At 39.6% G+C, this 14,287-nt stretch overlaps 1 long non-coding RNA gene across 6 annotated transcripts in view; it reads left to right on the plus strand.

Moving 5' to 3' along the window:
• LOC140472033 (uncharacterized) overlaps positions 1-13,598 on the plus strand; it is a 45,770-nt gene extending 32,172 nt beyond the window's left edge. For 3 of the 6 annotated variants that reach the window (XR_011957348.1, XR_011957346.1, XR_011957347.1), the window contains 3 exons: positions 5,876-5,990; positions 10,665-10,792; positions 11,099-13,598. This is a non-coding gene — a long non-coding RNA (uncharacterized lncRNA). The remainder of the gene's footprint in view (positions 1-5,875; positions 5,991-10,664; positions 10,793-11,098) is intronic. The other 3 variants (XR_011957344.1, XR_011957345.1, XR_011957349.1) reach the window with 2 other exon arrangements.
• The last annotated feature ends 689 nt before the right edge of the window (positions 13,599-14,287 follow it).

Raw genomic sequence — 14,287 nt, forward strand, 5'->3', positions numbered from 1 at the left:
CTTTTGTGTGGCAACTTGTCGAATACCTTCTGGAAATCCATGTACACCACATCCACCGAGTCCACCTTGTCCAACGCACTCGTCGTATCCTCAAATACTTCCAGTAAATGCGTTAAACGTGACCTGCCTTTCATGAACCCATGCTGTGCCTGCTCAATGAGACAATTTCTACCCAGATATCTCACCACTACTTCCTTGAGAGATTCAAGCATTTTCCCCACTACAGAAGTTAAGCTAACGGGTCCTTTTTGATAGATAGTGGCACCACATTTGCAGCTTCCAGTCTGTCAAAACCATCCCAGAATCCAATAAATGTTAGTGAATTATCACGAGGTGTATTTGTTACTCCCCACCCCACCTTCTCCCCCCACCCCCACCCCCACCCCCACCATCTAGTGAATTATCACGAGGTGTATTTGTTACTCCCCACCCCCCCTTCCCCCCAACCCCCCACCATCTCTTTTAGTCCCTGGGATGCATTCCATCAGAGCCTGGATACCCATCTACCTTTAGGCTGTTGTTATCTTTCCCAACATTACCTCTTTACTGAGAATGATTGCTTCTGTCTCCTCATCTGCCATTGCCTCCATAGGCCTGCGACAATGAGAGTACACAGACAGTATGTTCCTGTTAAAGCCAAGGCTGGTAGGTGTAGAGAATGCTGCCTGACGAAAGATATTGTGGGCCTGGTCAAGAAAATGAAGGAGGTATATGGCAGGTACAGAGAGCTGTGTTTGTGTGAATCCCTAGAGGAGTATAGGGGCAGTAGGAGTATACTCGAGGTAAACCAGGAGGGCAAAAAGGGGACATGAGATAGCTTTAGGAAATAGGCTTAAGGAGAATCCAGAGTGATTGTACAAATACACTAAGGACAAACGAGTAACCAGGCAGAGAATAGGTACCCGCAAAAATCATCAAGGCTGTCTGTGGAACAGCAGGAGGTGAGAGCAATTCTGTTTGAGCGGAGAGGTTTTACAAACAAAATGTGCACATCGGAAAACACAAATTTGAACGTCCCAGTCTCGTTTTTTCAGTAAACGGGGAATTGCCTCAGTGTGGCTGCAGGCATGAGTGCGCGCCGCCATCTTTATTCGGGGAAAGAATTCTCTGTACACGTGTGGAGCCACCATCTTTGTAGGGGGCAAGGTGCAGCCAGGTGCATGTGCAGCCTCTCTCTGGTACAGAGTCATTGGGCAGGATTTACACAGAGCACATTCAAACTCAGAGAAATGGATGTTTATTTCTGGATTTTTTTCGTTATTCATTTAAATAATTTGGTATCGTAAATGAGTTTACAGGTCATACAAAATTGGTGGGGTGTGGATAATGAAGAAGGTTACCTCAGATTACAATAAGATATTGATCAGATGGGGTTTAATTTAGGTAAATGTGATGTGCTGCATTTTGGAAAAGCAAATCAGGGCAGGACTTGTACACTGAATGGCAAGGCCCTGAAGACGTTTGCGCAACAAAGAGAGCTTGGACTGCAGGTTCATAGTCCTTGCAAGTCAAGTTGCAGGCAGATAGGATGATGAAGAAGGTGTTCAGTGTATTTTCTTTTATTGGTTAGAGCATTGAGTATAGGATGTGGGAGGTCATGTTGCTGTACAGGACATTCGTTAGGCCACTTTTGGAATATTGTGTGCAATTCCGGCCTGCCTCCTATCAGAAGGGTGCTGTGAAACTTGAAAGGTTTCAAAAAAGACTTACAAGGATGTTGTTAGGGTTGGAGGATTTGAGCTACAGGGTGAGGCATAAAGTACAAAGATGCTCCGGTGTTAGAATCATGAAAGTGTTGGCCCCTTAACAGCGCATCAATGAATATTCATGGGCTATGCATATACCTACATGAACACAGGCCACTCACAATATGAACACCTATCTCCCTCTCTCTGCCTACATTCCTTGTCTATGTGCCCTTTCCTGCTTCCCTTGTAACATTGTGGGTCTGATTACCCTCCCTGTACTGCAGCTATTCCCCTGTGTTTCTGTGTTTGCCTCAGCTCTCATGGCCCAATTCAGAATGTGGTTAGAATTATCTCCCACTGAGAGTCCCATGTTTATAATTACAGTTAAATAGGGTCCCATGTCATCTTTTAAATACATCAAACCGATTTCATCATCACAGGTTGGGGTTTGGTAATCCCCCATGGTCCTTACATACATCAGGCTTCCTTTCTGTATGATCCTCGATATCACCCTTTTGTCTCTGAGTCACCAAAGTTATTTTAGCCCATTCAGCCTGTCCCCTCCCCAGTGTGTCCCTGTAATATCTGTAAATGCCTGGAGCCACTGATCGGCTGTGCATTGGGGGAACCGACTCTCCCCCTCACCCTCTTATTGCAGGGACAGATTCTGCTGTACACGTCAGGGCATCTTGGGCTGAGGGAGGGTCCGTACATCATTTTCGGTGAGACTGTGTACATATACTAATTCATCCATATTGTCCCAATAAGGCCCATTATTACCAATTCTCTGTCAGGCTGGGTGTTCATTCACCAACATCTGTCGTTCAGCTGGATAAACGGTTCAGGTTTCGTTTCTGTCAGTTCCCCTTGTTGCTCCCTACTGTCTGTCCAAGTTTGAGCTTTGATGCACAGTGGAGCCATAGACAGGGCCTTCTGGGTCTTATAGGGCGGTCGGTCATCCCACCCATTGTCGTCCCTCTGTCCATACGTGGCTGCTTCACCATCTAACCCGTTCCAGTCAGTGTCACCATCCTCACTGCCTTCTGAGGAGAGCGGGGCACTAGGTACCTCCCCCACTGTAACTACCACCTGGCCCTTTGGCTTTAAGGCCTCACGTCTGAGAGCCACCACCTTCACTTGTTCCTGTTTCCCATAATAATGTAACACATCCTGTCATTCCTGGAATAAAACAGAGCAAAATGTAAATTTGGTTTGACTTGGAATATTAATAATTTGACATTCACTTTGACATATCTATAGAGGTGAGAATTGTACTGTGATTATTTAAGTGAATTTAACATGATCATACAATGAATATAACTCTGATAATCAACGACAATGAATGAACTGAATAATATGTGATTATTTGTACCAGTTCTTGCATTGAAAATTCAATTTTATTTTAATGCTTGTCACCCATTACACCGTGGGCATTGTTATTAGGGAATAAAGTAATGGAAGGATATCAGAGAAAATAAATAGACTTTAATTTTAGCTTCACTGCAATAATGAACCAAAACAATATTTGGAAATATGGTTAAACTACATAAGAAAGTTTCCAGTGTCATTATTGACATGAAAACTATTTTAGTTTGCAAGTTGTTTTGCTCTAAGAATAATTGGAAATGAATTGTGATTATGAATTGACCATTTAAAATATATTTTGAAGAGAATAGTCAGATATATTTTTTGGAGGAAACTTAGGAAAGGAAATAAATATGTATGCATTGGTATTAATAGTTTTAAAATGTTTGGAAGTTGACTAGAATTATTTAATCGAGAGAGGCTGCGTGATTATTAAGACTAATTCACCTTTTTCATTTCATTGTTGGTTTCCCTAGAATCTGTTGTGGTGTAATCTGTTGTGGTGTAAGCTCTTGTGTGCAATGGACTGTCACTAATAGCTTAATTAACCTGCGAGTCTCAGATCAGGTTTCCTTTGTCTGTAAGTCAGTCTGTAAGTGCGCGACACACCTGCTTTTCTGAAGGGAAACAGAGACTCTTTTCAAAGGAAATAAGTGGCAGTTCTCACTGAGAATGATTTCTACCACACACCATAAGCAGGGAAGTGTTTTTCTGAAGAATTTCATTGTCTATCTACAAACTGATGGTGTGTTTGTCATATACCTGTGTTTGTCAGTTTGTGGAGGATTCAGCACCTTTGTTTTGAGCTAGTTTTATACAAGTAGTTGGTTCATTCTGTCTTTGCCAAGAATGTTGTTTACTTTCCCCTTTTACTGTGATTCTGCAGGTTAGAATATTCTGAGAGTCAGTAATATTCAATAACTGAACATTGAATGATTTTGACTCTAACAGAGCAGTCGCCTTGTTTTCAGCTAATTATTCACTTTCCATTTCCTGGTTGTGTTGAATGTTACAGAAACAGGCTCTGAGCAATGTTTCCATTCACTTGTGTTGGAGTCACTGACAGCCACGTGGTCAGTCAGTTTCAGGCTGATGGATCAGTTTCTCTGTCCTATTAGATGGTGGTCACTTGCTCAGTTTCCGATGGCTCACCTCAGTGTCAGTCCATCAGCTGCTGAAACCCTCCATCCAGCATTTGTTCCCTCTCACAGTGACTACTCCAACACAGTCCCAGCTTGTCTCCCACATTCACCTCCACATCCTCATGATCACCTCAGATTCTACTGTCTGTGTCCTTAAAGCAAGTCACGTAAGACATCTCCCTCCATTTTAACCTCATCGACATTATGTTCAGAAATATGATTTCAAAATTTGGTTCACTGCTTTTAAACCTACCCATGCCTTCACCCTGTCCTCCCAGTGTAGTTCCACACCTCCCTGAGGGAGCTGCACTTATCCAATTCCAGCTGCATGAGAGTTTCTTGTTTTCATCTCCTCCCTGTTGGTGGCTTTAGTTTCAGCTGCTTTGAACCTAAACTTGGTAATTCTCTTCCCCCAATCCCTTCAACTCTCCTCCATTCTATCAGCACTCCTTTATTTAATCCAGTTTGATCAAGGTTTTGGTTTCCACCCGTAAAACTGTCCCTTTGTAGCTCGGTAACAGCCTCGTGTTATCATTGCTGAACTGTTAATCCAGAGACCCAGCGAATATTCTGGGGACCCTGATTCAAATCGCATTACAGCAAATGTGGACCTTGAATTTAATAATCATCTAAACTTATGGGTCTGTTGATGACCATGAAACTATTATTGATTGTCAGGAAAAACCCATCTGTGTCACTGATGTCCTTTAGGGAAGGAATCTGCCATCCTTACCTGGTCTGGCCTGCATGTGACTCCTGACCCACAGCAATATTGTTAACTCTTAAATGCTCTCTGGGTAATAAATGTTGCCCTAGCCAGTGGCGCCTACATCCAGTGAATGAATTTTAAACAAAGCTCTCAGTCTGGGATCATGTGAGAAAGAAGCAGAAGGTGACCATTATGCCCCTTGAGCCTGCTCCACCATTCAAGAAGACCAAGCCTGATCTGTTCGTGATTTTTATTCCATCTTGCCCCAATGCCCCTTAACACGAATCTATCAACCGGTGTCTTAAAAATACTCAGTGAATCCACCTTCTGGGGCAGAGTTCCAAAGTTGCACAGCCTTCTGAGAGGAAACAAATTTCATTATCTATGTCCTGAAAGGGTGAAGCCAATTTTAAAGCAGTTCCCTCTAGTTCAGGAATGACCCACAAGAGGAAATATCCTTTCCACATCCACCTTATCAAACCATGCAGGATCTTATATACTTCAGTCATGTCACCCCTCACTCCAACTGAAACAAAACCAGCCTGTCCAACCAACCCACATTTTATTTCTGTCATGCCGGTATGAGTGGGGTTGAAATGTTGTCTAATCTTTATTATGCAGTGAATGTGTTGCTTCACTGTGTGGGTTTCAAGAATCAACATGAGCCATACTAGCTTTCCTGTCTCACTGTATTACATATAGCTTACATCACTGTAGTGTTTCCATGCCTCCCTACGTTGTCTAATGAAAAGGAAGGAGAGATAGATTGAGAGAAGTTGTTTGAAAATTTGTTGTCGTCAAAAAAAATTTGGTCTTTTTGTAGAGATTGCATTATAATTGAAATAACCAGTTCGTTAAATATTACTGACAAAATAGTACCAACAATTTACCAATGACTGAGGCCAGGATTAATACCCAGTTATTTCCCTTCTTTTTCCTTACTCCCTTCTTGTGGTTGGGGGTTATATTAGCAATGTTCCTGTCCTCTGGGACAGTCCTTGACTCCAGTGATACCGGAAAGCTCACAATTAAAGCCTCCACTATCCCTTCAGCTATCACCTTCTGGGGCGTGGTCCATCTGTCCAGGTAATAGATCTATTTTCAAATTTTTCAATTTTTTAGCATTTTCTCCTTGGTGACTCTTAAATGCTCTCTGGGTAATACATTTTGCCCTAGCCAGTGGCACCTACATCTAGTGAATGAATTTTAAACAAAGCTCTCAGTCCTGGGATCATGTGAGAAAGAAGAAGAAGGTGACCATTCGACCCCTCGAGCCTGCTCCACCATTCAATAAGACCAAGCCTGATCTGTTCGTGATTTATATTCCACACTCATCTCTGTTCCACCGCCACCCGCCCCACCCCCACCCCCGCCACCCCCGCCACCCCGACTGTCCCTGAAATTTTGGGATATTATTTGTGTCTTCCACCATGGAGACTGATGCAAAGTACTTATTCAGTTCCTTATCCATTTCTTTGTTCCCCATTACTATTCTTCCAGCCTCAATTTCCAGCAGCACATGTCCATTTTCGCCTCTCTTTTGAACTTTATGTAACTAAAGAAACTCCGGCAATCATGTTTTTAATATTACACACTCGCTTTCTCTCATGCTTAATCTTCTTTCTCCTTATGTTTTTTCTTCATTGTTCTCCATTGTTCTTTTTTGGCTTCCCATTTCACTGACATCCCACTGCCCTTTGCCATGTGATATGTTGCTTGTATGCTTTCCCTGACTTCCCGAGTCAGCCATGGTTGCCTCACCCTCCCTGATCCATGCTGCTTTTTCCTCGGGATGAATTTTTACTGTGTCACCCGGACACTCCCAGAATCCCTAGCCATCACTGTTCCACTCTCTTTCCTGCTTGACTCCTCTCTCAGTCAATTCACTCCAGCTTCTCCCTCATGTCTCTGTAGCTGCCTTTATTCAGCTGGAATACAGTTACATCTGATTCCATCTTCTCCCTCTCAAACTGCCGTGTAAATTCTATCATATTATGGTCCCTGCCTCCTCAGTGTTCATTCACGTTAACCTCCCTTATCAAGTCTGCCTCATTGCACAACACTAAATCCAGAATTGCCTGTTCCCTAGTGGGCTCCACTGCAACCTTCTTCAAAAAGCCATGTTGCAGAGATTCCACAAATTCATTTTCTTGCAATCCACTATCATCCTGATTTTCCCAGTCCCCCTGCATATTGAAATCCCCCCGATCACTGTAACCTTACCTTCCTTACATGCTTTTCCTATCTCCTCATGTAACTTATGCCCAAATCCTGACTATTGTTTGGAGCTCTACAGATAACTCCCATTATGTTTTTTTTAACCTTTGCGGTTCCTCATCTCCACCCACACAGATTCTACATCATCTGAGCCAATGTCATTTATTGCTCTTGACTTAATTCCATTTCTTACTGTTCACTAACCCCAGCCTCTCTGCCCACCTGCCTGCCTTTTCATTTGGATGTGCATTCTTGGATATTTAGCTCCCAGAAAGCTTCAGCCTTATCTTTTGCACTGATGTGTTCAGCTCTTCCATCATTGATGATGGGAATATTTGTAGAACCTCCTTTTCCGGTGAGTTGTTCAATTCTCCACCACCATTCTCGACTGGATGTGGAATGAATGTAGAGTTTAGGTCTGATCTGTTGGTTGCTGCATCGCTCAGCTCTATCTGCAGGTGGGACCTGTCTCCAAAACGACTGTGCTGTGGTAACCGACACTGACATGGACTGTCTCATTTTCTTCTTCAATCCAATCAAGCGAGCTATTGCATTTTATTCCCTCCGTTTTCCGATCTTAATAAATATCCAATCAATTTCAGAGCAAAATGCTTTCAAAATATTGAATCAATTTATTTGTTTAGATACTAGCACTAATTATCAAGTCATTGCCTTGACAATAATTGCATAATAATTTAAATTAGTTTTGCTAACAGGTATATTGTGGTTCATATATCAATTTAATTTATTGACTCTTAGGACAAATAGTATAACATTTTCTTTTTTCAGAATTCTAACAACAATTATTAAGTCATCAGCATTACAATAATTACACAAAGCTTTAACTTATTCTGGCTAACAATTACAGTGAATTTCATATTTGAAAATAATCTAGTGTTCCCTTGTACTAATACAGTAATATAAAAATCCATTTTCTTTCAGATCATCACACATACAAAAGAATCAATGATTTCTGATACAACACTCGTTGTAAAAATCTGACTTTTTTCTCATTAAGAGTCATCGAGTCATAGAGGCATACAACATGGAAACAGACCCTTCACTCCAACCCATCCATGCCGACCACATTTCCCAACACAATCTAATCCCACCATATCCCTCCAAACTCTTCCTATTCATATACCAATCCAAATGCCTCTTAAATGTTGCAATTGTACCAGCCTTCACCACTTCCTCTGGCAGCTCATTCTATACACTTACGACCCTCTGTGTGAAAAAGTTGCCCTGTAGGTCTCTTTTATATCTTCCCATCTCAACCTAAACCTACCATCTTTAGTTCTAGACTCCCCGACCCCAGAGAAAAGACTTTGCCTACTTACCCTATCCATGCCCCTCAAAATTTTGTAAATCTCGATATGGTCACGCCTCAGCCTCCAATGCTCCAGGGAAAACAGCCCCAGACTGTTCAGCCTTTCCCTGTAGTTCAAATCCTCCAACCCTGGCAACATCCTTGTAAGTCTTTTCTGAACCCTTTCAAGTTTCACAACTTCTTACCGGTAGGTAGGAGGCCAGAATTGCACGAAATATTCCAACAGTGGCCTAACCACTGTCCTGTACAGCCCGAAACATGACCTTCTGACTTCTGTACTCAATACTCTGACCAATAAAGGAAAGCATACCAAACGCCGCCTTCACTATCCTATCTACCTGCGACTTCACTTTCAAGGAGCTATGAACCTGCACTCCAAGGTCTCTTTGTTCAGCAATACTCCCAAGGACCTTACCACTAAGTGTATAAGTCCTGCTAAGATTTGTTTTCCCAAAATGCAGCACCTCGCATTTAACTGAATTAAACTCCATCTGCTACTTCTCAGCCCATTGGTCCATCTGGTCCAGATCCTGTTGTAATGTGAGGTAGCCCTCTTGGCTCTCCAGTGCACCTCCAATTTTGGAGTCATCTGCAAACTTACTAACTATACCTCTTATGCTCGCATCCAAGTCATTTATATAAATGTCAAAATGTAGAGGAACCATCACCGATCCTTGTGGCACTCCACTGGTCACAGACATCCAGTCTGAAAAACAACCCTCCACCACCACCCTCTGTCTTCTACCTTTGAGCCAGTTCTGTATCCAAATGGCTAGTTCTCCCCATATTCCGTGAGATCTAACCTTACTAATTAGTTTCCTATGGGAAGAACGCCTTACTGAAGTCCATATAAGTCGCATCTACTGCTCTGCCAAAATCAAACCTCTTTGTTACTTCCTCAAAAAACTCAAGCAAGTTTGTGAGATATGATTTCCTACGCACAAAGCCATGATGACTATCCATAATCAGTGCTTGGCTTTCCAAACACATGTACGTCTGGTCTCTCAGGATTTGCTCCAACAACTTGCCCACCACCGAGGTCAGGCTCACTGGTCTATTGTTCCCTGGCTTGTCCTTACTGCCCTTCTTGCCCTAACGTTGGCACCAGGTTAGCCAAAGTCCAGTCTTCCGGCGCCTCACCTGTGACTATCGATGATACAAATATCTCAGCAAGAGGCCCAACAAACACTTCTCTAGTTTCCCGCAGAGTTCTCGGGTATTCCTGATCAGGTCCTGGGGATTTATCCACCTTTACCCATTTCAAGACATCCAGGGTTTCCTTCTCTGTAATCTGGACATTGTGCAAGATATCACCATCTATTTCCCGACAGTCTATATCCCTTCCATATCCTTTTCCACATTAAATACTGATGCAAAATACTCATTTAGTATCTCCCCCATTTTCTGCGGCTCCCCACAAAGGCCGCCATTTGAATGACCTCGGTAACTTCAAATTTATTAATTTTGAAAACCTTAATTACTTTTCCCTGCAATAATTCCTGTTTATGTCCACACATAGCTCAGTCAAATAGCAAGGTGAGATTTATCATTATTCTAATGTTCGCTAATAGAGCTTTGAAAATCTATTTGTTGCTAATATGTAATAACTGTTCAGTTCAGTACATAGAACATCGAACAGTACAACACAGTACAGGACATTTGGTCCATGTGCTAACCTTTTATCCTCTTCTAAGATCAAACTAACCTATATTCCCTTCATTTTGCTATCATTCATGTACGTAGCCATGAGTTACTTAGATACACTTACTGTATCTGACTCTACTACCACTGCTAGGAGTACATTCCGCACACTCATCACTCTGTAATAGGAACCTACCTCTGACATCTCCACTAAGCATGCCTCCATTCACCTTGAAATTATGCTCTCTTATGATAGTCATTTCCACCTGGGAAAAAGAGTCTCTGGTTGTTCACTCGATCTAAGCCTCTCATCACTCTATCTAAGCCTGTCTGTCAAGTTGCCTCTCATCCTTCTTTGCTCCAATGAGAAAAGCCCTAGCTCCTTCAACCTTTCATCAGAAGACGTGCCCTCTACTTCAGGCAGGATCCTGGTAAACCTCCTCTATGAGGGATCTATGGACATGGACTCCAAGATCCCTCTGTTCCTCCACACTGCCAAAAATCCTACATTTCATTCAATAGTCTGCATTCAAATTCAAAATTCTAAAATGAATCTCTTCACACTTTTCCAGGTTGAACTCAATCTCCTACTTCTCAGCTCAGATCAATGTCAATGTCCCGTTGAAATCTTGAAACACAGTTTAAAAGACAAATCAAATGAGTCCTAGATGAGTGTTCGCTACAAATAAACCAATGGAAGGTACATAGAATTCAGGAAGAGCTGACCTATTTGAATGATTAAACAATTCCTCTAGAAAACACAGTAACTAAATCTTTCTTACAATTCAGTAATCCTGCAACTAGATTATACTTCTCAGTTTACATATCTTAATGAATATCTAATTAATGTCTGTGTAAACTGCTGGAAAATGTTTAATCATTTCATTTGTTAAAACGCCACCGTTAATTATCACATCGCTGTCACAATAAGTGAACTCTATTTTAATTATTGACTGAGGTCAAGTGACCTGTGGCCCGAAATTGAATGTTTGAAATTCACCGACAGCCACAGAAATCTGATCGAAAAGAAACCTGCTCAAATGAAATCAAACAGAGCCAGCATCATTCAGCTCCAGAAAAGAGGTCACAAAAGTTCCGGGGATCCAGTGACAACCAGCCTGAGAGTTGTGTATTCGAGGGGTTTAACCAGATTTTCTGGCATCTTGGCTTCCAGCCAGTTCCTGAGCATAGCACGCCTCTCATGGGAAGGAAAACAGTGAAGGATGTTTGTACCAACCCACTGGATGGATCGAATACAGCTCATGATCATCCTCAAAATTTTGTCACAAGATTATTAATCATTTGCCAAATCATGCAAAATAGCCCAATGCTACTGAAATCAAATTACTCTTAATCACTGCACATAAAACCAAACGATGGTCTTCAAGGTCACCTAATCACTGTTCACTGAATATCTCTTTGTAATAATCTTATTTTTCCCAGGATGAATAACCACAACAAACATCACCATAACACCCCATCCAAAGATATGCAATAGGCACCTTCTTATAATTTACACACATCTTTCTCTGACCAATAATCACCCTTCATCATTAATAGATGAGCAAGCTAATACTGACATTTATTGAGATGAAGAAATTCCTGAATATTACTAATGTTTGTGATAGGTTTCTCGACTATTCATCACAGCAAAAGTGTAATTATGGCTCACTGTATTTGTAGCTGCAAGCATTTGCGCATAACCGATTATACATTTTTTCAGAGAAATTTTGAAAATAATTGTGCGACAAATACTGTTGCCTATTTTTTGCTGTGATACCCACATTCCTTATCTATTTATTCTCTTCCCAACTCTGACTCAAATTTGTAAATATTGATGATATGAAAAATTCCATGAAATTATTCTTTTTGGGAAGAAATGTAAACAAGAAATTCTTGAATAACTGAGAATTATGAATGACAAAACAATGATAATTAATAATCACTGAATGTCTAATATGTTTTTTGTCAATCTACCAAAAAAGCAATTTAATCTTCATGTCTCTGATCTCAATAAAAAGTCTAATCAACATTAGAGCAAAATAATTTTAAAATATCGAATCATTTAATTTGCCAGAGTACTAAAATTAATTGTAAATTCATTGTCACTCCATTAACCAGACGGTAATTCAGTTAAATCTTTGTGACAAGCATCGTGAGATTCCCATTTTAGTTTAATATGTTATTTCTTACAATGAAAAATGTAGTCATTCTATCCAGGTTAAAACATCCACAAACCAACCAATGAAACATAGTAAATATGTTATCTCTTCTTGATGTGAAAACACAAAGTTATCATGGAATTAATATGAAACCTTAAGTCATGTCAGATTGCTATTCTACCCTAATAATTACTGTTCATGTCTACACTTTACACAGTTGCACAGTAAAATCAGATTTCTCACCAATTTAATGTTTGACATTAACTGTTTTTCAGACTAATTGTTGCTTATATCCAATATTTAATAATAGTTCAATCCAGTACATTCATCCCAAAGTGTAGTATCATGTTTCCATACATTGACTTGTGTAAACACATTGCACTGTACAGTTTTGCAATCATAGCAAATGCTGATTTTTATTGTAATAGTGCAATGCTAGTTGATTTTTAGTTCAATAATGGAATTCGTGTTGATGTTTATTTTAATCCTGTTTCATTTGCTTTGATTATATTTCAATTCCATACGAACATGCATTTTAATTTAAATGATTACACTAAAAGCTACATTGTGTTTCTTGCTAAAAAAAATTTTAAAGTTCCCATTCCACTTTCTTTTGTGAGAAATGAAGTTACCTACATCTCTTGTTCAGGTCAACAAACACAATAACTTTTGAATTCTTGAAAGTTGTACCCCTTTTTTTTAAAAAAAAAGGAAAGTATCTTTTAGCTGAAATATCACGTCAAGAGATTTTTTGCTTTTTCAGATCATGTGCCCTGCAGAAGTGTTTTTATGTTCAATTTGTTACAACAAACAGCTGCTTTGGAACTGTTGATTTTGTTTTAATGTTTATTACAACATTACTTATTAATGTTCAATAATCACAAAATCATGCAAATTGATTTTCTATCAAATGTCATTGACTGTATCTTGTGGTCACTCAGATATTCACTTTCTTTACCAATAATTTTCTTCCAAATTCAGGTACTAATGTTTCAACATTGATCAGGATAAAATCACATAAATTAAAAATACATGTTTCTACAATTAATTGAATTGAATGAAATGCATTACTGTATTTTTTGCGAGAAATGAAGTTACCTACATCACTTGTTTAGTTCAACAAACACAATAACTTTTGAATTGTATTGTCTGCATTTTTCATCAAAAATAAATTATTTTCAATAATAACTGAATGGCTCATTTATTGTTCCCAGTCCATCAATCTCGCGACTATATTTCAGTTTTCAGTTTACTGAGCATAATGAACGTCTAATCAACATCAGAGCAAAGTGTTTTTAAAATATTGAATTGATTTATTTGTTCAGATTACAGCATTTATTTTGAATTCATTAGTCTTATAATAATTGCAGAATAATTTGTTTGTGTTTCTAACGTGATCCACATTTTAATTTAATGTATTGTTTAATTTAATCCACTGTAACAATATTGTTGTTTTCAGGTCAACTATCCCACAATGGAACCAGTGATTTTGCATCCAACATATTTTGAAAGTATCTGACTTTTACTGATTTGAATGATCGCATTAATCTCAGCCGTAGAAATTCAGGGAACTGCAATTACATTTCACTGCAATAATTCTTGTTCATGTCTACACATTGCACAGTCACATTGCAAAATTAAATTGCTCCTTCTTCTAAGTGCGTAGATAGATTTTCAAAATTCTAATTTCTCATAATTGTTCAGTTCAGTAAGGGGTATAAATGTGCAATAATGGCTCAGTGCAAGAACTGTTGTGAAGATATTGCAGTGTACAATCTCACAATCATTGTAAAGATCAATTTCTGCTTTAACCATGGAAACATAGTTGAATTGATTTAATTATATTTCACTTCAATGTTCATATTCATTGTGTTTTTAATCACAATAAGAGTGAACTATTTTACATGACAAAATTAAAATTCATTCCACTTTATTTCTGGACACAAAACAGAATTAACACACGCTCGTTCTCTCCTTTACCAATCACAGTCAACTTTGAATTGTAGAATGGTAGATTGGCACAGCACAGAAAC

This window comes from Chiloscyllium punctatum, unplaced genomic scaffold (assembly GCF_047496795.1).
Source record: "Chiloscyllium punctatum isolate Juve2018m unplaced genomic scaffold, sChiPun1.3 scaffold_225, whole genome shotgun sequence".
NCBI classification, from domain to species: Eukaryota; Metazoa; Chordata; class Chondrichthyes; order Orectolobiformes; family Hemiscylliidae; genus Chiloscyllium; species Chiloscyllium punctatum.